We start from the raw sequence: 26,095 nt of genomic DNA, 5'->3' as shown, positions 1-26,095 counted from the left end.
CCATTAACCTCAGGCACCAAATCTACTTTCAGGGGGCGCTGAGGGACTGTCACACAGCAGTGTGCGCTTCTGCCAGGAGAGGGGAGCGCTGCTGGGGGGGACATCCCTCCTCAGCTGCCTCCCACCACATGCTGTGTGCCTGGGAGGTGCTTCCACAGACTGCAAAGTGAAGTACTGAAGCGTTTTGCTTTTCTATTAAATTTACACTCTGTGTTTTGACTCAGCACTGCAGATTTTTATTATCCTCCCTTTTTGTACATTGCTGGGAATAAATTTTATCTTCCAGAGTTCTTTACTCTTTAAGTGTGGGAAGGCAGATGGTGGGGTCTGGTTTTGCTTCTTTGGAGTGACCTGTTGACTTCTGTGGCTTGGGGTTAGGTCCCTGATGGAGTATTTGTTGCTAAGCTTCCTACCAGGATGCTGAGAGGCAGACAAGTCATGGTCAGCTGTGTGACAAGACACCCTGATACTGCTGCTTTGCTGCTCACCTGTGCCAGGTAATGACCATTATCTGTCCATGGGGCCAGGCGTAGAACAATCCAGAATACTTGCCAGAGAAAGTACAGCCCCCAGCTTGGTTAATGTGTTTTGGAGTATTTTTTGTTTTAGCAGAAGTCTGGCGTTGTTAGAGTCAAAATCTACATCCATGCAGTTGAATCCAGATCAACCCAAAGCTGATTTCAAAGGGATAAACCATTCATAAACATTTTTTCATGATGTTACATGTAGCTGCCATGCAAACATGAAGGGATGCTACTATTCCAGCCTTGATAAACAAGCATTGAATCACACTTTGAGAAATTTGCTTTTGGATAAAGGTGTCCTTGGCTCTTTAGAACTGTCACACTGTGTGATGTTGTGAAAATAGCAGATATTCACTGACTGGGGAAGGAAAAAACTGTTTTTTAAAAGAATTTACAACTGTAATGAAACTTCTAAGACATGACAGCAGAGGGAGCCATTGAGATTTGGTTAGTTTGGTTTTGTTTTAAAGAAAAAAAGGGACTTCCAAGTTATAGAGCACTTTTCCCCTTCAGATTTGTTTGAATTAGAATGGGGAGGGGCGGTGGGGGGAATAGAAATCCACGCTAGTTCAATACGTTTTACACTAGTGCCACTTGTGGTATTGAGGTGCTTCCAGATATTTGATTATATTAGTGTTCTGGACACTTTCCTAAAAAAATTCTGGGAACACAACCATGCAGCAAGCAATAACATTAGTGTGTCAAATGCATGCAGCCTCCACTGGAAAATGCAGTGTTATTTATTAAAATCTGTACCATAAATCTGTGTTATTTTTAATCACTTTTTATTACTGGCCTCATTTTTTTACGTCTACTGATATTTCTCTCTACTGTTTTGTGTTTACTTCAGTCTGTATACTCCCATATGTTTGCACAGTGCCTGGAGCTGTGTGGGTTTTGCAAGAATGTTAACAGAAGTTCCCAAAAGCAAGCTATGTGTGCACAAAATGTTTTCCTGTATTTTCAGAAATCTTGTTAACTGATAGGCTGTGGCAATTGGCTAAGAAGAAGAATAAGTTTAAATTCCTATTGACTCTCCCTATTACCTGCTAGAAAGCACAACAATGAAATGATAGCACACAGTGCTACACGGTGTCTCCACAAAACACTGAAGCACGTGGTCCCTGAATCAATTGTGCAGCACAAACTGGTGTGGGAGGAGAAAGTGGAGGGGGGAAGATGAAGTGAGCTGCCTACAGCAGATCAGTGCCAGTTTAGATTTTATTCCAGGCATCATAGCTGCTTTAAACCACAGCTAGGTGATAATGTTTGCATTTGCACCTGGTTTTGCCATGCCTGCTGCATTTATTTTGCATCAGGACTCTGCTATCATGCAATACCTGTTACCTAATGTTGAATAGCAGCAGTAGGAGTTTCACATTACTCTTCATGGTGATTCCCATGTAGTTACATCCTGAATGCATGTCAGTCTTTAATAACAGCTATTCTTCTTCAGTTCACAGGTGTGGTGGGGTTTTTGTGTTTTGGAGGTTTTTGTTTGTTTGAGGTTTTTTTTGGGGGGTCGTTTTCTGTTTGTTTTTTTCTTCTTTTTTTTCTTTCTTTTTTCTGGTGAAAATATCTAAGACACAATGCTGATTCAATGTTTGAACCCTCCACACGTAGTTGAGGGGAGATTTTAATTTCAAGCTTATCTTAATATCTCACCTTCACAATTGTTCTGGTGTGCCTTCTAAAGCCACTGAATGCTTGTTGGCGAACAAGCATTGATGTTGGAGCATGGATATTGAAATGGACCTTGGACCTCAACAGTGTTGTTGGACCTCAGCACATTTCTTTTTTTAACATTTGCCTATGTGTGCAGAGAGCAAGCATATTTGTCTCCTTATCAAAGGATGCTGAAGGTTTTCAGTTTTGGATATGAAGAGTGGAAACTGCTATCTCCTTTAAATGATGGTTCATAGCCATTTTTTTGGTGCACAAAATTCTTAGATCTGTCCAACTTCAGTGCAGTTTACTTCTTTAATAATAACAGATTTAACTGGAGGTTGTTAGGCATCTGTGGAAAGAGATTTAGCTGAAGACAAAAAGGCACTTGGAACCAAAGGCTGTGTTCTCAGTTTAGCAAACCTAGACTCTTAGACACACAAACAAAAATGAGAGTCCAGAGACTAAATGCAAATGGAAGTGAGCCTCAATAGACATGCTAGAACTAGCCCTAACTGCAGCCAGACAACTTCATATTGTTTTCATGCTAGCACTGCTGCTTCTGTACCACCTGTAGAACTAAATGTATCATGAGCAGGGACTCATCAAAAAAGATTTGCTGACCCCATCACTTATACGTAGTGATACACCTCCCTGTATGTCAGTGCTGACAACTAGTCCCAAAACATAGAAAATCAGATGGTAAACTAAGCTTCCAGAGGTATTATACATACTGTGAGCTCTTTGAAGTGCATTGTGTATTCACATCTGCTGTTTGCAACTTCCAGGTCCATGGGAAGCCCTTGTGGAGCAGATGACATGAGCTGCTGCACAGAGGTGGTGTGAAAACAGGAGAGTTTTGAAGTCTTAGTCCTTCTCTCCTTTCTGGTCTCTAGTCTTAGAGAGTCCCTATGCCTGGGTTGTTCTTAGAGTAACCTGTGCCTCAGTGGTGCTGTGGTGTGTTGCATCTGCACCTGGGCAGCCAGGTATCTGCTTATACCCACTTCTGAGGTGCATTCTGCCTCTTATCTCTTCCCTTGATAAGGTTGTCTGATAGCTGCTAACTGAGCCAAAAGATCTGCAAGAAGAGAAGAAATTCATACGTGCCAACAGGATTCCAATCAATTAATGAGGTGCTGTTTGGTATGATCCCGCTATATTTCTGTACTCACAAAAAAATGACTGCTTTCTTTAGACAGAAATAATAGAAATTCTTATTTTGGTGGATCTATTAGTCCCTGGTCTAAACAACAAAATGAAGCTCCCAGGAAGAAATGTGTATACTTAGAGCTCTGTAGGGAAAACACAATTAAAATCAAGATTCTCGGCATTTATAGAATCTTAGGTTACTATAAGTATGGCACTGGCTTAAAAATAAAAACACAATCTACATTTTTACCTAGATTTGGGTATTCCCTCTGAAATTGAAGCATCAAAACATGGACTTGTTCTTGCTTTTGAATTTTTTAAAAAATTGGGATTTAGGCTTATCAAAATTTAGAGTAAAGCAGAATGAGTATTCTCTTCATTTTTTAATTCATTAGCTGCTAGAGCTGTAACTTGATGGGATTTTTGCATTGGACAGCAAGGAAGGAACAGTAAGCTCCTATCCTTTTAAAGACTGATCCTTCTGAAATCTAATAGCAACAAATTATCTGCCTTTGCAGATTTTCTACTGTTGTTCATTCAAACGGATGTGCAAAAGTCTGGGGACTTTAGATTTTAGGTTTAAAAAATAATTTTTTTTTAACTGCACCCTAAGATACTGTTTGAATCAAAATTAAAAATTTGCATTATGTACAGTAATTACATTTCAAATCCTGTTATACCAGCTAATTCTTCAGCTGAGATTATCAATGTTTTACTTAAATGTATAATGCCTGAATTAAAGTATCATTTCAGAAGTGTATTTTATTTTTTCAGAAGGTCACTGAGACCTTTTATGAGCCATTACAGATATTCCTAATCTCCTTAATGTTTTTATTTTGAAGTTTTTCTAATGTTAATAAAATGAGGTTTGCAAAAGAAAAGCTCTCTTTTTTTTTTCTTTCTTTAATCTTATATTGCATGTTTATGGTGTGAGGAGAATGTTTTAAACTAAAACAACCTTCATGCAATCCTTCTGGTTTGTTTTTCACTCTTGCTCCCACTCATTCATTCAAATTATTCATTTGTTTCTGGAAGGTTGGCCATTTTAGTGCCTTCCTAGAAAAATTATGGCCATCATTTTTTGTTTATGGATCCTTACAGTTGATTTGAAACAGCTCCTGAGTTTAAAATGCAGATACCTATTAATCTGATGCAATAGGAACTTCCAATTAATTTAAATATGTAAGCTAAAAAAGAAAAAAATGAGGAGAAAAGAAGGCTGAGGATTTTGAATTACTGTTTTTAAAAACATTTGGGTTAATATACACATTTCCAGTATGCAGTATATTAACCTCTCTTTCACTTCAGTTTTGTTTCTATCATTCTTTATTTTCTGCAATCTAGTAATGACATTCTTAAGTTCTAGACACAGCATCAAATGCAAGTAGGGGCACCCTGGCATGTCTGTCCACAGTAATTACTTTCTTAAGGTTTTTTTTTTGTTTTAGTGATGGGTTGACCTTCTGAAATTCCAACTATCATGTAGAAATGCACATGACAACATGGTATTATATGCTACAGCAACCTTCAGCTTCCCATATGTACTTGTCCTTCCTGATTGCCATTTGCATGTCTGGGGAGTTCTCAGTTAGGGGTGCTGAAATGATGAAGTAGATGCAGAAGCTCTGTCACTTCTTGCAAATGTAATGTCTGACCTTCATAGCTGTACTCTGCCACTGGGGACCAGAGATAAACAACTCATCTCCTTGGCACTTCTGTTCCTGTGGGCAGATGCACACTCATGAGATCATCAGGTTGAAGTCACTCTATGAACCCTGACAACTTAACTGCTTATTAGGAAAGCATTAAAAAGAAACGACAAACCGAACAAACAGCTGAGCAAACCGGCTTGTGGCTGTGTTTGGGATAATTCTGTTTGGTGCCACGCACAGAAGTGCCAGTCCACTCCACAGCGTGGTCCCGTGTGGCAGTAGTCTCTGGTCTGAAACCTGTGGCCACTTGTGGCTATGGAGCTGTGGCTGGCTGTCAGGTGTGTGAGATACATCTTCAAGCCTGAAATAGAATGTTCCTCTGATGACTGGAGACCTGTGCTGCACCTCAGGAAGGCTGAGCGCTCCGCTGTGCCAGTGAAATCAAAGGTTACTGATGCCTGCAACCAAATTTCTCAGAGGTTATTACTCAGGCCATGTAATTTTTTTATATCCTGATTTTTTAATGCTATTAAAAGAGGCTGACTTACTCCAGGGGCAGCTGAACGAAGTCTGGATCTCTCCCAGAGTCTATTAGTTCATTGTTGAAATATTTGCTTGTACCAAGTTTGTATTAATTTAATTAATTTTGGCTTCAAAACACTTGAATTTTTTGTCAACTGTATAATTCTAGGACCATTTATAGATATAAAACACTGTGTGGGAATGAAGTCCTCAGTTAAATGGCTTTCCATTGGCTAAGCACAGTATGATGCTATCTACCTTCCGAAATTTGTTTTCCTTCTCTGATTAATGACAAACAGTAGATCTAAACCAGTAACTATTGAGGAGTTCTTCACGCATTTCATATTAATTATTGCTGTTATACTTGTTGCAAGAGATATCTGATATTATTTACTTGAAAAGGGATATGGATAATATGCAATTAGGATGGCTGCTTCCTAAATACTTGCTGCAGGGACCTTTTACTAGTACAGTAAAACAATACTTTCCAAAAAGTGGGACAGAAGATATCCTCTAGTAAATTGTATCATGTTAGATATCAGGTTGGTCCAACAGACGGAGTGGGAGTTGAAGTGTCATGAGATGCTGGTTTTACATTAGATTTAACATTGTTACCTTCACTGTTTTAGATTATCTCCTTTCTGAATGGGACTGGCAACACCTCAGTTTGGGAAATGAGCTGATGCCTTGGAATGAAAGGTGTTAGAAATAAATAATCAACACTTGTTCTGATGCTGATAAGGGGGTTAAATAATAATATCCTTAATCTAGATAAGCCTTTTTAGCAATTATTGCACTTTTGAGTCTTTTTTTCTATTAGATGTAGAGCTTAGAAGCCAGCATGGAGAGCAAGTGAGATGGTACTCTCCATTACACCCAAAAAAAGTCCCTTGAAGTTATAAGAAGAAAAAGAAACTGTGCAAAAGAGGAGGAAAAAAAAAATCTAACATTTTTGAGTATTCACTTTTGAATATGGAAGATAATTTCTGAGTTCCAAAGCATGTTATTTATCACACTCAACTTGGAGCTCAGGGGAACTTCAGAAGATACACTGCTTAAAATTTTATTCAACAGAAAGTGTAATAAAAAAATTAAAGATTAAAAGTTAGTCACAAATAATCAGAAAAACAAGGCTTTCCCCCAAAGCATATCTTTAAATATTAACTACACTTACTTTTGATCTTCACACTTAATTCAAATTCAGGATAGATTCCAGACTCAAACTGAAAGAAAACTCTGGTATTTTTTCCCCCTTCATTTGCAAGATCTCTGCTCAATGCCATATTGCTTGTTTACTTCTCTATGATGTTCCATTTATCTAGTTATGTTCTATAACACACATGCTTTAATATTTTATCGTGGAAGCTGGGCTCCTGGGCAAATAGAAGGTTTCATCTCTTGAGGTTGCCTAGATCATAGGCCAAGAAACTAAAGCCATGCTTTCCTCTGACTTGAATGTGAATTAACACTTCAGATTTCATTTTGGCATCAACTACCAACTCTACATGCTGCATGCTCTCTTTTCCTTGCTCACTCTCTGGCTGTAGATCTATCAGTGTTGATTTCAGCACTTGGGTTTTCCCCTTTCCTCTTCACTTTCACTGTTCCAAAATCACTGGAAATCCTACCTGCTGACACTTTATTTTCCAGTTCTGTGCTAGGCCATTTCCTGCTTCTTTCACTTGTACTCCCTTCAAACAACTCCCATGAGCTCCTGATAATTTCTTTCTAGTTCCTAGCAGTGATAATACTGACTTTGACTACACATCCTTTGGAAATCCAGACTAGTTTCAGCTTTTATTTCTCTGTCCCTTCTTTTCTCTCTTTTTTTTTTTTTTTTTTTTGACATTTTTTCAGAGACTGGTTTTATTTCTATAATTGTAAACTTACTCTCTGTTGTCAAACTACTTTCTTCTCCCCAGTCACCCCCATCCCACCTGTATGATATCTCTTCAAGAATGGCCAGCCATTAACTGAAGTCCCCAAAAGTCTATATTTTTAATCTTTGCATTTATATAAATAATAATAATAAAAAATATGCATTCACACACACATATATATATATAAGGATATGGGTAATATATTAAAAGAGGACAAACTATCCTTTCTGTTATATATCCACAGATCCACAATGCATTTTTATCTTTAAGGCAACTCTGCTTTCTTACTTTCTTCAGACCTGTACAGGACACTGTATTTTTGGGTATTGTCTTCTCCTCTCCTGCACATTACAGCCAATAGTTTTTGTTGCTGTTTTTCTGATATTTTCTGATATTTCCAATCCAATTGCACAGGTAGCTTTTTTCCAATTTTGTTTTTTTTTTTTTTTTGTTGTTGTGTATTATAACATCTATTTTGGCATCGGAATTGCTTTCTTCAAAGGACACAGTTTCCAACTTTGTCAAGATTTTTTTCTTCCCCTAGGCCATTGCTAAGACTTTATCACTTCTTTAGCACATTGTACACAAACTCCATTTCACAGCTTCTTCCCAGCCTACCCACCACTTCTTCCAGTGTGACTGTACCAACTTCTTCCTCTGAAGTAACCTAAGGTGCCAATTTCTTTCTCTTTTGATTTAATTTCCTTGAAAATACCATCACTCTCTTTTCATAGTGCCATCTTATCTCTGTGCCCTCCTTCAAAAATCTTCATCTTCTCCCTGCCTTTTTGCAGTATTGTTAGGTGATGTGACCAGAAAGGCTGATGCTGACCAGAGGCAGGCAGCTCAAGTCTTTGTGCTACCCCCACCAGGAGGTGAGGTTCAGCTGGTTTTTATATTGCTGCCTGGTTTGAAGGAGTCATCCCTAAGTAGTGCCTGCTATCCATGGCAGGGAATGAGGGCAGCTCGCTGCATTCTGTGATGTGAATCACACAGGCAGCTCAGAGGAACTTCTGGTATTGCTGCCAGGCTGATTCCCTGGCCAACTGATGGATGAAATCCTCCATTTGTGATTTCTTCTTCTGTTATCTCAGAAACTTTGTAGGTTCCTATATTGTCCTACAGCTAAAAGGAGCTCCATAACCTAGATCTTGTCATAGCATGAATAATATAGATGTGTCAATTTATAGGTTAAGGTTTATGGAGTTACAGTTTACAGATTAATGATTACAGAACAAAGATTTGGGGATTTTTTTTTTGTTGTTTGTTTGTTTGTTTTGTTGTTTGTTTGTTTCCTAAGGCATAATCTTGTTCCATTGAAAAATTCTGAAGACTCATTAAATCACAAAATCTACATTCTTTCCTAAAAGAATATCACAGTATTGGGAGTAAATTGTCTGTTACTCTTACTATTATTATTATTTTGTTCTATCTACAAAGATTGATTTTTAATTGAAAAATTTTAACCAGTTCTAAAATTGTGAAAGATATTCTGCTTTTGGGGTTGATACCTGAGTTTTCAGAACTGCATGTTTTTCCTTCTCATCAGTTAATCCCTTTAAAGAAATGCACAGGAAAACTCACTGCTGATGTTTCAATCTGTATTGATCAGCTGACCCACCCTTTGGCCAGGGAAAATGAAAAAGCACTCACACTGTGCTCTCTTTGTGTAAACAAAAAGTTTGGCACTCAAAGAGGTGCCAGGAGGGTGCCAGGAGGTGTGTGCTTGTGTTGCTGTGCCTTTCACCAAAGACTTCTCTGGATTTCATGGAAAACCTAAACTGACTAGTGAGAGGAAGAAAATGTTGTGGCGTATTGACTTTGCATTGCACTTTTCTTTTTGTTTCTTCTTTTGATTGCATAGATAAACTGTCAAAAACAACAAAAAAGTATTATCCAACTTTTTAAATGTGCTTTTTAAATGTTACCTGCAGATTCCCACCAGTCAATAGAAGTTTTTTCGCTGTCTTTAATGAAGGAACATTAAAGACTTGAATTTTCTTGTGGAAAGGAGAATCCTTTCAAAAAGGGAGCAGTAATATCCATGAGTGCTGCTGATGCTGCTGGTGGAAGGCAATATGCATTCCAAGTTTGTGGTGTCTCCAGGTGAAAACAGGTACCTAGCTGCAGCTCTGGATTTTGCGAAAGCCTTGCTTCCAGCCTTAGCACTTCATGGTTAAAAATACCACCCATGATTTATTTATCCTGTTTAGGATGCGATGTGTACCTTTCTGTTTGCCGGCAGGTGGCAGTGGTGTAGGAGTGTTAAGCATGACCAGCAAAAACCCAAGGGCTTTGCTGCGGCTGTTTCCAGGCTGCTGTGTGCTCAGTCTCTTCCAGCTGCGAGGGGATTATGAGCATATTTCTCCTTGGTCTGCACAAGTTGATTCATCTCATCAGCACTTTCTGATCAATTGATACATTTTTGAAAGCGTGTTTTTGGCAATTGCTTTCTAGTGTGTGAAATGATATCATCTTGGGTATTGATGGAAATGGATGCTAATGAAATAAACAGAAGCACTTTTTACATGGCCTTTCCCTAGAGACACAGGAGCATTGGGCATCTTCAAGCATTTTTTCCTCTTACAAATGTCCAGGTGAACATTTTCTGATCTGTATACTTGTCTTTAAAAAAAAAAAAATCTGTTTGCATCACAATGCAGGATTTGAAATCGACTTGTTTTGGTAACTTTTAATTTCTAAGCAAGTGTCGCTCTGCATTTATCAGCAGTGGCTTTATTGGAGGGAGATCTAACGAGCTGTTAACCCCTTGCTTGCAAGAGTGGATATGGGTCTTTCTTCCATCTGCAGTCCTGACTCCAGAGCCTTCTCCTGCTCAGGTCAGGGCTGGAGGGGTTTGCACAGTGTGCTCTGCTGATGAGCCAATGCACAGATGCAGAGGTAAGTGTGTGTTTTGGTCTCACACTCAACCCCCCCGCTCAACTGCTCTCTAAATCTGAATATACCTGCGCTCTACAAGTTTACTGATTTTTGTATGTTAATTAAAAACCATTAAAATGCGTTCAGTGCAAGGCCAGCATTGTTTTCATTTTGCAAGTGTCAGGCATCCCACTGCCTTTTTTTGTGCTTGAGCCTTTTCAGGATTCAGAACATTGACTGTTTCTCTGCTTATGTCCCTGACAGTGGGCGAGATGCAAGACTGACAGAATAGGGTGCCTCACAAATTTGGCTGTTGCTTCTGCTCTTCTTTTTACTGAAGAGCTGAAGTCTGATATCATGGTGACTCTCTTTTATGTAACACCTTATTTCATAAGTGCACCAAGTGTTTCTCAGAAGCTCCTGAAGTCAGCAGCTCAGCTTCACTACACCTGGTCAGGAGCTGGCTTCCCCGTGGGTGGAGGAAAGAGGCAGGTTGTCTCCAGTCATGACCAGGGTCGTAAGAACATCAAAACAACTCCCAGAGGCTCTTGCAGTTTTGTTGTGTAAAGAGGTTTAAAACTACAAGTCTCTAGACTTTTGGTGTAGGTTTTTTGGTCAGATGACTAAATTTAGATGGTGCAGATCTCTAGCACAGCTAGGATTTTGAGTGCAGAAAATTGACTTGTGTAGCTATTCCCCATCGTTCTAGAATTAAAAAAGCACCAAACAAAACCCAGCTCATTTGAGAAGGAATTTGAGGGTCAAACAGTTATAAAAGCAATTGGCTGAAGTGGGATGTCTTGCACAGAATTATTGGTCTGGAGGAAAACATGAAAACAGTGGAGAAACTGATAACTGTAGATCAACACTGTGCAAGCACACATTTCTCTGCAATAAATCCTAGCCTAAACCTGTCTTCTGACTGAATTGCAGTAAGTATATAAGTGTAATTTACTTTTAGGTGTATTTAAATATGAGACAAAATGCTTTTGAGAGTCTCCATATTAGCAATGACAACCCTAATTTGATTTAATTTTGTTGTACTTTCCTTATTCCCTGGGTTAGCTTCTCATGCCAATACAAATCATGGCCCTGCTATGTGGCCACAAGACCTAAGCAAAGGGCAACCCACAGAGGGGATATTGAATCACCGGTCCTACTGCTTCCTGGCCTCTGAAACTTAAGAATCTATGGTTACTTCTTTTTTTTAAACTTGTATCATGTTTAGGTAGGCAGTTCTAAGTACCTGCTGATACAAAAATTGCTTTGGCCTTAAATTCAGAATATTTTTTGGAAAAAGATTTTTTCTTTGCATTTTTATTCATTTACCTGAGGAGCATGAGGGAGCAGAAAGTTTATTGTCAATTATCACTTGTCAGCTAAAGCCAAGCATGTAATTGCTTATGTATAGTGAATTTCATATAGGTCACTGACCTTTCTGGAATATGCAGTAATTAGGATTTTCTACTTATTTTGATGTTTCATCTAGGAGGTGTGTGGAGGAATTCTGTCTGCCACTTGGTAGCCTGCAGGTTATTTTATGCTTCAAAATAATTGAAAATAAGGTAGAAGAATGAGGAGTTGTCAAAGATTAAATTAGTTCTTAAAGAAAAAAAATAATTCTCTAATACACATCGTGATTTGGTTGTTGTTTGCAAGCACTGAGCACACTGGGGTTCTGGGATGGGAATACAGAGTATTACTGCAATACAAATAAAGACTGCTCGCACCTTAATGATTTAACACAGTGCTCACAGGGCCAGTGAGCTGCATCAGTCAATGCTTTCTGTAAATACCAAAACCTGTTCATGTGAATAATCAACATGCTTATGTAGTTCCAATATTGTTTGCTTTGTACTATACCTTTTAATTTTTGATGATGCTGCCATTTTGAGAGAGAATTAATGTGGTGTATTACAGAGGAGGCTTGTTGTACTTAAGGTGAAAATGGGCTCACCATATCCAAAAATGAAATAAGAATTTGAGCATTATTTCTCTATTCCCTATTAAAACCTGTCCGTGAATAGAAAAGGAGGTACAAATTTGCCCATGGAAGAACATGTGTCTCTCACAAATATGCAAGCATGCTTAGTCCTCACTCTCATGAAAAGAATAGGGGCAGGGGGGATAGGGATTGTACTTTTTCAGTCTTCTTGGATGAAAATTATATGCAAAGTTCAAATCCAAAGGAAAACAGCTAACAGGTGTATAAATTGGGGTACTAGAGGGAAGAGTAATAACCTGTGTGAGTGGTTTTGTGGTTATTTCATCTCTGCCTGGGAGGAGCAGTGAGGTCTTAGGCTATCCAAGTCAGTGAAGGGGCTGGTGCTGTGTGACTAGAGGGGCTGGGACAGGGAAGTAGGGAAAGGGAAAAACCTTGGTTGCTGTTGGAAGCGTTAGCAAGCAGCCTGTCAAAAGCATGGGGAAAAGAAATGTGTGACATTGTGAATAATGGCAGATGTGCTTGCCATGGCAGGCAACCATTTCAGTGACAAGAAGAGCCCTCACACCAGCAGCACAGGGGTGATGATGGTCTCTGGGATCCCACAGGGACAGGGCAGTGTACAGGCACTGTCAGAAAGAGATGCCAGTTCCCTTTCTAGGTGTTGTGCAAACACACAGTATCTGCAGCTACCTTTTGAAATTGTGCTCTTGCAATAATGTTATAGCTGTGTGAGATATGCTCATGGTTTGTGGAGAGGGAACTTAAGCAGACAGGTAGTGTTGCTATGTACTTTGTGTCCTCTTGATGGAAACCAGATTTTTATGAATCCAGTGATGTTTGGGAACGCAGTAAACTCTAGTAGAATATGATTTTTATGATTACCAGAAATGCCATAACATTTCAAGGTACTAGCTTCTGTGGATAGATTTATACGACTGAAAAATCTTTGAGGAGAACAGATGTGAACACTGGAACCAAATGACAGCATCTATTTCTAACATCTGTCCCTTTAATTTTCTGCATTTTTGTGACTCTGTCTGGAATTTTGGGATGCTATATCTGTCATATGCCAACAGATGGCAACATTATAAGTCCATTTTTAAAGATAGAAACAACCAACCTCTCAGCTGCTCCAAATTTAGTCAGAAAAAAAAAAAAAAGTAAAAAATTAATTGCATCTTTCTATGGATATAAAATAATTTTGTGTGCCAGTTAAAAACCCATCAAACTACCTCAGAAAATCCTCACCAAGAAACTCCCCCCCATTCACAAGTACAGTTCCTTCTTTTTTAATAATTCTTCCAACACCTCCTGTATTTCATTCTTTTGCATACTTTATATTAAATTTAATATTCAGTGTTGTTTGACCTGGTTTTATTACGTTACCCTTTCATGAGTATGTATGAAACAATGTTCAGTGATGTTTCCTAAGCCTTTTGGGATCCCAGAAGTAATAAAACTTTAACGTAGATAGACATCTCAGGTGTTTTCTATTGTTTTCCTTAATGTGTTTGTATAATGTTTTATCAGAAACAGCAAGACAGAAGTCACAGGGTGACTTCTCATTGTTTCACATTATACAGGAATCTGATGAGATGAGCCATTGATCCTACTAGCTTAAATATGACGCTTTATAATAAATAATGCTGAATGGGATTCAGACCGAGCCTTCACGATTTCTGAACAGAGCGTTTTTTGGCTGGCTGCAGCTCCCTACTCGCATCACTGAGCCATGCATGCTGCATTGATGGGTTGGGAGGCTCATGGCAGCTTCTCCAGCCTGCTCAGCAATTCAGAGAGTGACTCCAGGGGAGGTAGCACAGCAGTGTTGGGTGATGAAATGAGGTGGAAAGTGAAGATACCTCAGGAGGAAGACCTTAAAGTGTTGCGGTAGAGGTGCAGCCTAATTGGGCAAAATCTTTAGGGGATCACCATCTTGCTTAAAATTATTGCTTCAGAGCTTATCAATTTTTTTTTTTTTTCTGTGAGTGTATAGTTTTAAAATGTATATTGTAGATCCAGCAGTTCTGCTTTTTAGTGTATTATTCTAATTTAAAGTATCTTCATTGAAACAATATTGAAATATATTATTTCAAATATACATCCTTCATCTGTTTTTTAAAAAATAGTGTTCCTTGAAATTAAATTTGTAAGAAGTCTGTAGGGATATTCTGCAACCCAAGGTGCAGGCAGTCAGAAATAGGGGCAGTACTGAGAGCAGGGACAAGCTGTAGATAGGGTAGGAGTGTTGCTGGTGGATCATCTCCTCCAGGATAAACTTTATGCATTAATATAGAGAGTATTTCTTCATCTTCAGGTGGATAGATGTACAGGAAAGTGTTTGTTTGAGGTCACAGGTTTTACCAAGAGATTCTGAACATTTAAAAGTGAAAAATCCTTTACAAATGTGGATGATTATTGCTATTATAGTGCTTGTTGTTATAAAGTGTGTGTGTGTAAGTGTCAGCACCTACTTAGAGTTCTACAGCACAGTATCCTTGAACTGAAGAGTTCAAAGAATGTAATCCAGGCAGGACTCTTGATTTTGCTACAAAGCAAAGACTAATGACACCACTGTAATTTGGCTTTAGGCCAAAACCTGTTGCATTTCATAATTAATTGGCTTGTTAGCTCATGAAGAAGAATGCGTATAGGTTGTGCTAAATGGTGTCAAGTCACTCTTAGAAAGCAGTACACTGTACCTCAAGGGTCTGCTCTTGAACATTTTTTTCTTTGCAATCAGGCAAGCCTGTGGAAAAAGTACTGTGTATTTTGCGTGGTTAGGGCATCTGTGATAGCAGCTGCTTTTCTTCCCGCTGAATCTTAAATCCAGTTTCCCTCAAATATGAAGCACCAGCAGAGATACTGCCCCAATCATGTATCTGGCTTTGTAAATGTATTACACTTAGGAATCAGCTGTTTCACCCACAGTGCCTCTGTGAGAGCTATGGGAAGAAGCTCTGTGGTGTGCCCCGCAGTACCTCTGGGCTCTACATTTCTGCTGTGTCCCAGGTGTGAAGCCTGAGATGGTCCATTCTCGTATTCCCCTCTTCTAGTCCAGTTCATTCCCTTAGGGGACCAACAAAGTCACCCTGCTTCTTTTCAGCTGGATTATCCTTTAAAGTAAAGTTGATACCTGGAAGTGAGAAAGGATAGTGCCTCTGACTGCGTGCTTGAGGGCCAAGAAGAGGAGAGCACCCAGGTTCCCTGGCTTCGTAAAAAATGTTCAGCAAGTGCCCATTTCTGGGCATTGGCTTATGTTTCTAGCATCTGGGGAAAAGTTGCTGTGTTTCACCAAAGAACTCTCTCATTCCTTTGTGCATTTGATGAGCCGTGTCTTGGATTTTTTTTGAAAGTGTCAACTTAGAAGAGAGGCTGTGCCATAACCAAGGCTTAATGATGCTGCACTCCATGTGGGATCTATCTATGACTATTGAGCATCGACAGGGCAACTTCTGAGTAACCTGAAGAAACAACCAGCTCCTTGAAAAACCCATAGGGGCTGCAGCTGCTCACAAAGGTACTGACCTCAGCCTTGTGGGAACAGCAGTTCAACTTCATAAAAAGCCTGCTTCTGATTTATTTTAGAATTAGTACATGATTAGACCCCATGCAGTGTGGGATTTGGCCCTGTTAGAAAATATCTGGACCTACTGCTATGGTATGGGACTGGACCTGAGGAAACTTGAAATCTGTGATATGTAAAAGACCAAAGGAGACATTGATTTAAGCTGCCAGGTGTCAAGAATGAGATCTGCTCTATCTGGCACCCTTCAAAATCCTTGCTGGGAGACTGTGAGGAAAGGTGGCCTGTGAGGGAATAAATTGCGGGTGAGAATTGAGCTTTGTGGTATTTAATTTAGAAATTGCAGTGTCCATCAATCCTCTCCGCTCTGCATATTAGAAGATGTTTTACTACTATATTTTGTTAGCTTTGATGGCTCTCTGGGCTCAAATAGTGTGTGAACTGGAAGTCAGAGGGATGCAGACACATTTCTTGCTGCTGTGACATGGTATTTGCACATGGGGCATGCTATGGAAGAGCCACTGGTAAATCTGTAATGAAACTGTGTCTGAGTGTCTGAGTTGGACCAAAGAGACTTCCAGAGTTTGTATTTGGAACAGCCCAAATCAATTAGGTAACCTTTCATCAAGGCCCTTTTACTTGCTAGATTTCTCAGTTGCTGCTAAGTAGCCCTTCACTCATGACAGACAGAAGGCATCTAATCTCACCAAGGTGTCCTGGTAATACATATACATACATATAAATATATATATATATTTAAATAATACTGGAGTGCACCAATAGTCATGTGAAGAGACCTGTAAGCCATGATAGCAATGTCACCTCAACTTACAGGATACAGACTGTAGATTTATGCAAGTATTTAATAGTGGCTTGCCAAGAGAATCGGTACTCTTTTCAAAAGGAATCTTTCTTTGTGTCTTTTGATATTTAAAGAGCTATAATTACAATGGCAAAGCTTTGAATTATTTTTTTTTCCCATCCTCTTTTACACATTAATTTATGGACCAATCCAACATTACAGACAAGCTAATGAAAGAACCACACGCTCCCTTTATAATTTTTTCTTCTTTTTACAGTTTCACTTGTGTGGATGAATGCAAAGTAGTTAATGCTATAAATAAGTTTAATGATGTATCTCTTCTCTCGATTGCTGGTTGTTGATGCTGCAGTCCTGCATAATAGGAAAAGAAAAGAATTGAATTTAAGTCTTTGTCTCTTTCTCATGCTCCAAAAGGTTCTTCCAGCTACTAAATACAAGTATTGCTCTCTTATTCCTATTCTATATATTTAAAGTTCTCAACATGATTACCTCATCATTTCCCTTCCACTCCCTATTTTGGTATTTTTAGCTTTGCGAAAATATCAAAATTACATAAGGCAATTTGCTTCAGCAAAATCAGCAAAATCTTATAATCTCCCATGAAATGATGTCTTTTCAGCTGGTCAGGATTATACTTCAGCAGCAGGTATAAAGAGGGAGGAAATTCCCTTTGTGAGACATTTACTACTGCCTCATGCAGTATCCACGTGCTATCAAACATATTGTGGGGAAGCCAGGCACTAGCACTTTTCAGGATTCAGAATAGCATCCAGTCCTGAACAGCAAATACTGCTGCTTCTGGGTCAAGAACTTTAATAAAAATCTTGTTGTCACCTAAAGTGGGGAATATCTGGATTGTCTTTTGGAGTTTTATTTTTTTTTTTAAGAGCTTCCTAGTTGTGGTGCAATACCCTGCTAACAGGACCACACAGCTTCCAGGTTTTTTTTCTTTGCTTAGACTGCAGCATAGAGAAAGCTGAAATTTGCCTTGAAACAAGGAAAGTAGGACTTCTACATTTTCTAAATGGTTATGTGGAAAGCTATAAATAACTTGCATGAAACCAAAGTTAGCATCACTAACTGTAATGGTGTTGATAGGACATGTTGTGCTCCCTTTGCAGGGAAAATAGTACTTTGATCAGACAGCCTACATGGATAACAAAGCACTTGATCTCATCCACCTCACATTTTTGCAACAGATTTGGGCATGATCTACTTCTGATGGCCATCTTGAGAGCTGGGCAGTAATTCCCACATAAGGGACATCTGCCAAGTGGAAGGTCTAATTGTGCCTTTTTATCTAAAGAGGCAACAATATTGTAAAATATATTCCAGGATACCTTTGAAAACGATGAGCTGTTTTCATGAAGGATTGCAAAACATACGGATTGCCCAGGGACCTGCCTGTCTGTCTGCAATGCAGATGCAGTGGTGTCACAGCCTCTGTCTTGAAACGTTCAGGAAGAATATAAACTTTGGAATTGGGCTTGCAAGATGCTGTGGAACCAGTGCTGTAGCATCATGGCAGGTGCAACATAACATGGTTCTTCAGCATTGCATCAAGGGCCTGGGCTGACAGAAATGAGCTGTGTCCCTTTAGACAGGCATCCCACCAGTTCACTTCAGAGACAAGTGGAGAGCTTGTGGTAATCCTAAGAGAGACTGAAAAAGAGACTGAAAAATCCTGGAGTGCCCTGGTTAGATAAAAAAATGTTGAAAAGGGACCAGTGAGTGAGGCTTAAAACTACCATCCTTGAAGTGGTCTAGGTGCATCCTGGAAAAATTCCATATTGTTATCCACGCTCCCTCTTTCCTTTGTTCCACTGCTAATTAATTTTTCTTTCGTAGTGTAGGATAGCTTCTATGGTAAGGGTGGAGGATGCCTCAACCCCTGTTGGCTTGGAGAGTGATGCTCTGAATTTAACACATAAACCTGCAGAATGAATGCTACTTACCATGACTGAGCAGTTCCACAAGATATGGCTTGTTTTCTTTCCTGCATGTCACCCTACAGTGTGTTAGAAATAGAAAAGAGGTGCGTTCTGTAAGGAAAGACAGCAGATGACTGGTCCCAGAAGTGGGCTCTGGATTGTTGATTGTGGGTGAAGCATGGCACTAAAGACCATGCAGTGGGCAGAGTTAATGAAAATGTAGTGGAATGCCCTTCATGGTCATTGAGTATAAGTGTATATTTGATTCAGGATTCATGAACTAGACATCTAGATACTGGATGCCTTTTGTGGGCCAGCCTAGAAAGGATGAAGCATGAAACATAAAAATAAGAAGCCTGCCAAATAAAGTTGGTTGGATCCTTGAAAAATGCCAAAAGAAATCCCAGATTTCTTGACCTTCTTTGTATGTTGTTCAGGCCAAAGATACTAGATGTTCTTGGCCAAAAACATCAAACTGTGAGTCCTTCTGACATTGACCAAACTCTAACAGAAAAGACTTAGAAGCACTGTAAGGTGGCCAAGAAGGAAGATCCAGGGAACTACAGACCAAAACTCACCTTGGTCCCTGGGAAGGTGATGGAGAAGCTAATACTGGAAACCATTTCCAGGCACATTAAGTATCAGAAAATTATCAAGAGTAGTCAGCATAGCCGACTTCTGACTTGATCAACTTGATAAACTGTGATGAAGCAAGTAGTCTGATGAAGGGTGGGCGGTGCATATTGTCTGCCTGGACCTCAGAGACCTTTGACACCATCTCCTGTAAGGTCCTCATAGGCAGGCTGTTGTTGCATGGCCTAGATGAGTGGATGGTGAGGTGGATTGAAAACTGTCTGAACATCTGGGCCCAGAGGGGCGTGATCAGCAGTCTGCTTAGAGACCAGTGATTAGAGGCAATGCCCAGGTATACTGGGTATATATATATATATGTACTGGGTCCAGTCCTGTTTAATATTTTCTTTTGGATAGTGGGGCAGGGCACACCCTCAGCAAATTTGCTGATGACACCAAACTGGCTGCTAGGCCTCAGGATCATGGTGACATCCAGAGGGACGTCGACAGGCTGGAGAAATGGGCCAACAGGAGCCTCGTGAAGTTCAACAAGCATAGCTACAAACTCCTGCATGTTGGGAAGAAGAACCTCATGCATTTGGGACATGCTGGAGGCCACCCAGCTGGAAAGCAGCTTGGCATGGTCTTGGTGGGCACCAGACTGAACGTGAGTTGGGAATGCACCCTTGCTGCAAAGAAAGTGAATGATATAATGATATCCTGGGCTGCTCTAGGCCAAGCAATGCCAGCAGAGCAGGGGAGATGATCCTGCCCTCTGCTCACTGCTGGTGATCTGGAAGGCCAGGCCCACATTTGGGCTCCCCCAGTGCAAGCGAGACGCGAACATACCAGAGAGAATTAACAAAGAACTACAAGGATGGTGAAGAGAGTGGAGCATTTCTCAAATGAGGAAAGGCTGAGAGAGTGATGGCTGCTCAGCCTGGAGAAGACAAGGCTCAGGGGGATCTCATCTGAGGTGAAGGTGCAAAGAGGATGGAGCCAGGCTATTTTTCTGCTGCACAGTGCCAGGACCAGAGGCAATGGGCCCAAACTGAAATGTAGGAGATTCCTTTTGAGCATCAGGAAATAATTTTTCATTGTGAGAGTGATGAAGCCCTGACACAGGTTGTCAAGAGGGTTTGTGGGTTCTTCACTTATGGGAATATTCAGAAGTCACCTGGACAGAAGCCTGAGCAGTGTGGCCCTGCTCAAGCACAAGAGTGAGACCAAATGCACCCAAAAATACCTTCCAATATCAGCCATGCTTTGATTCTGTGAAAACTCAAATGAGCTCCTGAACAAGAAATTTGTTGAACAGCCTCCTTCTTTGGGGAAAAAGGAGCATGCATTTAAACTGTTCTCATGGGATGTAATTTTCCTTCTAGTATTTCCCCAGGTATTTTATGGTCTTATGCTGATAATTGTAATAGTGATAACTTAACTCTTTCCGTAAGTCCAAAATGTTTTGAAATTAGTGAAAATATTTAAACAACTCTTTCTCAAGAAAAACAACTTGTGGTTTATTTGTCTGAGACTCTTCATACAAAATAGAAACTAGGGAAAGTTTTAACCTGAATAACTGTTAAATTGTACATTAATTTTTACATCGTGTTCAAACTACTCCTGCTGCAGCCAAGGAACAATGGGAGAGCAGGTAATTAAACACCTGCAGATTTTCATAGATTTTAATGGAAAAGTGTGTAGTCTGGCAGATAATGTGTCTCTTAAGTTGCATAAGTAGACTATTTGAAATACTGTTAAAGCAGCACTTTTATTGACATTTTGAACACTTTTTCCATCAATGCCATTACAGATTAATTATTTTCAATTTTCTTAAGTGCCAAAAACCCCACATTAATCTGCCTCAGCTCATGTGATAGAAAAAGAAAGCTCTGAAACATCTACAACCCTCTAATGGTATGTTATGATAATTATTAAATATTTAATCTTACCTTTAAATTCATTTAGATCAGGTATCTGTTAATTTTTCATTAATGGGTGAGAATTTTTAATCAAAAATGTGAAAATTGGTGGCCCATGTGTTCTGCTAAACAAATGTTTCATGAATCATGTTCAATAAAAACTTTCTCTGGTTTCTTATGATTTTCTTTTTGAAATGTCATTTTTTTGGTGGTGGAAAATGATGTAAATTCGAGATACTTTCTTAAGGGAAAAGTAGGGTAGTTTGGAATTTTTTTGTAGTGCTTTTTTTTTTTTTAAGCAGCTTTAATAATTAGTCTTAAAGTCTGGAATCTTCTACATATTGAAAGGAACTAAGTGCCACAGCTCTATTGAAATTCAATTATATGCAGGAGCCTGGTCCTTCTATAATCACTTTAACATATCATTCAAAATTAAATTGATCAGTTGCAATAGCTGGTATGATAATTTAGGAGAATTTACTACCAGTAAATGCTATTTCGGGAACTGTCATCACATTTCAAAGAAAAAAAAAGAACAATATTCAGTAACTGAAGAAAATCTTGGATATATGAAAATATGTTCATTTAGATCAGGTCTTATATCAGAGCTGAATTTTTTGAAAGTTTTGTCCTGAATGGCATCCAATTTGTGATATTTCTTATTAAAAGAAATTTCCTTGTTTTCTTTCTGTACAGCAATGACAAACCAAGTGGCTTGTAAGGCAAAGGTGCTTGTGCTGGAGGATGGGACAATGCTGTTAAAATTTATGTATTTAGTGGCTGAGATGGAATGAACTGGCCATGAAGTGAAACTAGAATTATCTGCCCACATTTAAAGCCCCAGCAAATTCTAAGGCAATGCTTCGAAGGCAGAAGCAACTGTGAAGCAACAAGGCTTCCTACTCCCCCTTGCTCATACTTCTGCACTTCCATGCTTGTGTTGAGGTCAGTTCAGAGATTTTTGAATGTCGCCAGGCTGATGCAAGTGCAAAAGCATTGAAATTGCAGTTAACAGTGAATGATACAGTCAACTTCTCCCACCTAGGTGGACAGACTCTCTATCTTTGGTTAATATACTGAGGATGGGAAAATTTGGGCCTTTTGCAGGTTCAAGCCAGCTGTGAGACATTTCTTTGTGACTCATAACTGTCTGTGTGACAAACTTCCCACCCCTCTTCTATATCCCTCTCTGTATCCATCCAGATCTTAAGGGAACTTGAGCTTGGCTATGATTTTGAATGCCCTCTATCTCCACCTCTAATTTTCACATGAGCAGCTTGTGGCAAACTGTGGGATAGCTGTCACCTTTTTGAGCCTGGAGTGGATATCCTCTGGGTTAAAACTATACAAAACCTACGTGCTGCTTTTTGTGCTCTGCAGGGTCTGCAAAGAAGTGAACAAACTTCCCATCTCCTGGCTCCAGGATGGCATGTACATTAGAAATAAAGGTGAGATAGCCTGTGCCTGCCTGAGGGCTTAGAGACGTGAGTGAGGGGGTTCAAGCAGAACAAAATGCCTTTGAAATGCCAGGAATGGGGAAGAGAGTCGACAGCCTGGCTGGGCTGGTATTCCTTTCTCTCCCTCAGTCGTGGTATGCCAGTGGAGCCTGGCAGCATGGGCTTGTCTGGGTAGCAATTCACAAACTAGTGTCAGCTGCTGGCTCCAGCAGGCCCTGGGACCCAGCAGCCTGTCCCACGTCAGTACTCGGTGTGTGCAGAGAGCATATGGCACAGCTCCCCTCCTGCTCCCCAGCCCATCCTGCTGGTGCTCCTCAACCCATACTCCCAATGCCCCCCAACCCATCCTCCCCGTGCTCCCCAGCCCATCCTCCCGGTGCCCCCCAGTGCCCCCAGTGCTCCCCAGTGCTCCCCAACCCATCCTCCCGGTGCTCCCCAGCCCATCCTCCCGGTGCTCCCCAGTGCCCCCAGTGCTCCCCAGTGCTCCCCAGTGCTCCCCAGTGCTCCCCAGCCCATCCTCCCAATGCTCCCCAACCCATCCTCCCCGTGCTCCCCAGCCCATCCTCCCGGTGCCCCCCAGTGCCCCCAGTGCTCCCCAACCCATCCTCCCGGTGCTCCCCAGCCCATCCTCCCGATGCTCCCCAGCCCATCCTCCCAGTGCTCCCCAGTGCCCCCCAGCCCATCCTCCCGGTGCTCCCCAGCCCATCCTCCCGATGCTCCCCAGCCCATCCTCCCGGTGCTCCCCAGCCCATCCTCCCGGTGCTCCCCAGTGCTCCTCAGCCCATCCTCCCGGTGCTCCCTAGTGCTCCCCAGTGCTCCCCAGTGCCCCCCAGCCCATCCTCCCGGTGCTCCCCAGTGCTCCTCAGCCCATCCTCCCGGTGCTCCCTAGTGCTCCCCAGTGCTCCCCAGTGCCCCCCAGCCCATCCTCCCGGTGCTCCCCAGCCCATCCTCCCGGTGCTCCCCAGCCCATCCTCCCGGTGCTCCCCAGCCCATCCTCCCGGTGCTCCCCAGTGCTCCCCAGTGCTCCCCAGCCCATCCTCCCGGTGCCCCCCAGCCCATCCTCCCGGTGTCCCCCAGCCCATCCTCCCGGTGCTCCCCAGCCCATCCTCCCGGTGCTCCCCAGTGCCCCCCAGCCCATCCTCCCGATGCTCCCCAGCCCATCCTCCCGATGCTCCCCAGCCCATCCTCCCAGTGCTCCCCAACCCATCCTCCCAGTGCTCCCCAACCCATCCTCCCGGTGTCCCCCAGCCCATCCTCCCGGTGCCCCCCAGCCCATCCTGCCGGTGCTCCCCAGCCCATCCTGCCGGGGCTCAGCCCTTCCTGGGCTGGTGAGAGCTCACCTCTGCTGCTCAGCTCTCTTTGCGTTTCAGATCGAGCACCGTGTATTTAGGTTATTTTTTTTTACTGTTTCAATAGCAAAGAGCAGAGAAAGAGTTAAATAACTCGGGCAGCGCGCGTGTGACCGTGGAATTACGAAAAGCCCTGGCTCCTCCAACTCGGCAGCAGCTGACAGGGGATTGGGGGGTGTGGGGCTGCAGATGGCACCGCGTTACTACAGCCGCAGGATTGACGAACGTTTGCTGCGGAAATCTCTTGCCCTTGCCACGGAGACTGACCTTGAGATGCTGCAGAATTCCTGGGGTGGATTTCTGTGTGCCTGTAGCAAAAGCCAGAGCGGGTCGGAGGTGTTTGCTTGCTCTGTCGTGTAGCTGTGCGGATGGCACTGTGAAAGGGACTGCTGCAGGCGAGCTGAGAGCTGCCTGTGCTGCAGAGCTGGCTGGGGGGATATATTTGATTGCATGTGTCCATTTCTAGCTGCGACTGCTAATGTGATATTGTTGCCTTGATAGGTTTAAAGCTTGCTTTTACGCCTCTCAATATCTATTCCTTGACCTTCCAAAATATATCCTAACTGTGAAGGTGGGCAAAGAAAAAGAGAGAGTGAGTGTGCTCGTTTCTGCCTACCAAAAGATCCCTTATCCTGCTGTTTCTTATAACAATTTCTATTTGTTTTTTTTATCCAGCATAAAAAGTAAAATAAGATAAAAAAAAAACCCCAACAAACCAAAACCCACCAAATCCCCCCACCAAACCCCAAACCAGAAAACATAAAAAAGAGTAAAAGGTGCCACATTTATCACTGGCAACACACTATAACAAACACAAAATTTCAAGTCTATATTTCTTGGTGATTTATGATGCACTCCTGTGCAAACAACCTGAAGCAACTTACAGAGGTAAGGCAAGGAGAGCAGAGTCAAATCACAAAACTGACTGATAAGACTTCATAGAAAATAGGGCTTAGGAAAATGTTTCTCAAGAGAGACAGCAGACCTTTAAAGAAGTTACTCTGAGGCTACAATTGAAAGTAGACGAAGGCTAGAGAGTAAAACAGCAAGTATGGCCAACTCCTGAATACTTTTGATGACCTTGAGCAGAAAAAGTACTTGTGCAGATTCAGAAAACAGGTTAAGCTGCTAAACATAAGTATAAAACAATGAAATTTACCTGTAAGGAAAAAGGCAAAAGGACAATATCAATAAATCAAGATGCATATTACATAGACTGTAAAGAATAACAGGAGATTATGTTATTATTAAGAAGACAGTCAAGGAAAAAATTGTCACTGTTCAAAACTGAGAGAAAGTTATCAAATGTGATGAAATCTGAAATTCTGGAGTTCCTTGTTTTAGTTCTCACCAAAAAAGACATTACTTAGATTATTAATAGAGTTAACAAAAAAGAATGATAAACCATAAATATTTTCCAGACTAAAAGAAAGAACAGGTTAGAGAGTATTCAGAGGACTGATTCATTCAATTCAAAAATATCTAACATTTATCCAAAGCTTCTTAGAAAGGAAGATGAAGCAAATTCCAAAAAGTGAAAGGTTACCTTTGAAATCTCATGAATAGTACTTGAGGTTTTCGAAATCTGGAAAAGGACAAATAAGATTTCTGTTTTTAAAAGGCACAAAGAAGGAGCTCGTGGAATAGAAACGAATGTAATTTCAATTCCTGGTAAAATAAACAAGCAAGCAAGCAAACAAACAAAAATGATAATATAGCTATTTGCAAGATATTAATGAGATGCAATGGAATCATCATGAAGAGTTGTTGGAAACAATGTGCATCAAATGTGTATTAAAGTGACATATTCTGGGGAGAGAGAGAACCATAGATATTCTAACTTTCAGAATTCAAGCTTCTGATGTTGACTTGAATGATGTTTAAAATTAAGCTGCAGATTCACATTCTGGACAAAACTTCTATATTGCAGGTGTAAACACTGAAAAATTGTGCTGACAGTAGTTTGTTTTCAAGGTACAACGTGTTTTGCATTGCTTTAGGGGCTTGTTTTGTTTCTGTCTTGAATTTTAACTTGCTGAAAGCTTTAATTTGTTATATGGCTAATGGAATGAAAACTCTGTTTATTAAATCTGCAGATGACATCAAGGTGGGAAGACCTTGGAGGAGAGAATTAGAATTAGAAACGAGCTAAGCAAAAAAGTAAGATACAATTCAATTCTACAAATTCTACTTTTAAGCATGTATAATCAGCTGCATAAATACAAGGGGAAGAACAAGTTCATCTATAGAAAAGGATCCACAGGTTATAGTGGATAAAAATTGCATGAGGCAAGCTG

The 26,095-nt window shown here is 40.8% G+C and overlaps 1 long non-coding RNA gene across 1 annotated transcript; it reads right to left on the bottom strand.

Moving 5' to 3' along the window:
* Positions 1–16,586: 16,586 nt before the first annotated feature.
* Positions 16,587–24,368, bottom strand: LOC147655429 (uncharacterized). Its single transcript, XR_015286198.1, has 2 exons — positions 23,790–24,368; positions 16,587–18,574 (listed from the first exon to the last, which is right to left on the bottom strand). It is a non-coding gene; the product is annotated as an uncharacterized LOC147655429 (long non-coding RNA).
* Between the last annotated feature and the right edge of the window lie 1,727 nt (positions 24,369–26,095).

Source organism: Cyanistes caeruleus, chromosome 1, assembly GCF_971803275.1.
Source record: "Cyanistes caeruleus chromosome 1, bCyaCae1.hap1.1, whole genome shotgun sequence".
NCBI classification, from domain to species: Eukaryota; Metazoa; Chordata; class Aves; order Passeriformes; family Paridae; genus Cyanistes; species Cyanistes caeruleus.
The sequence above is the reverse complement of the archived record's forward strand: the minus strand, read 5'-3'. Positions and strand labels throughout refer to the sequence as shown.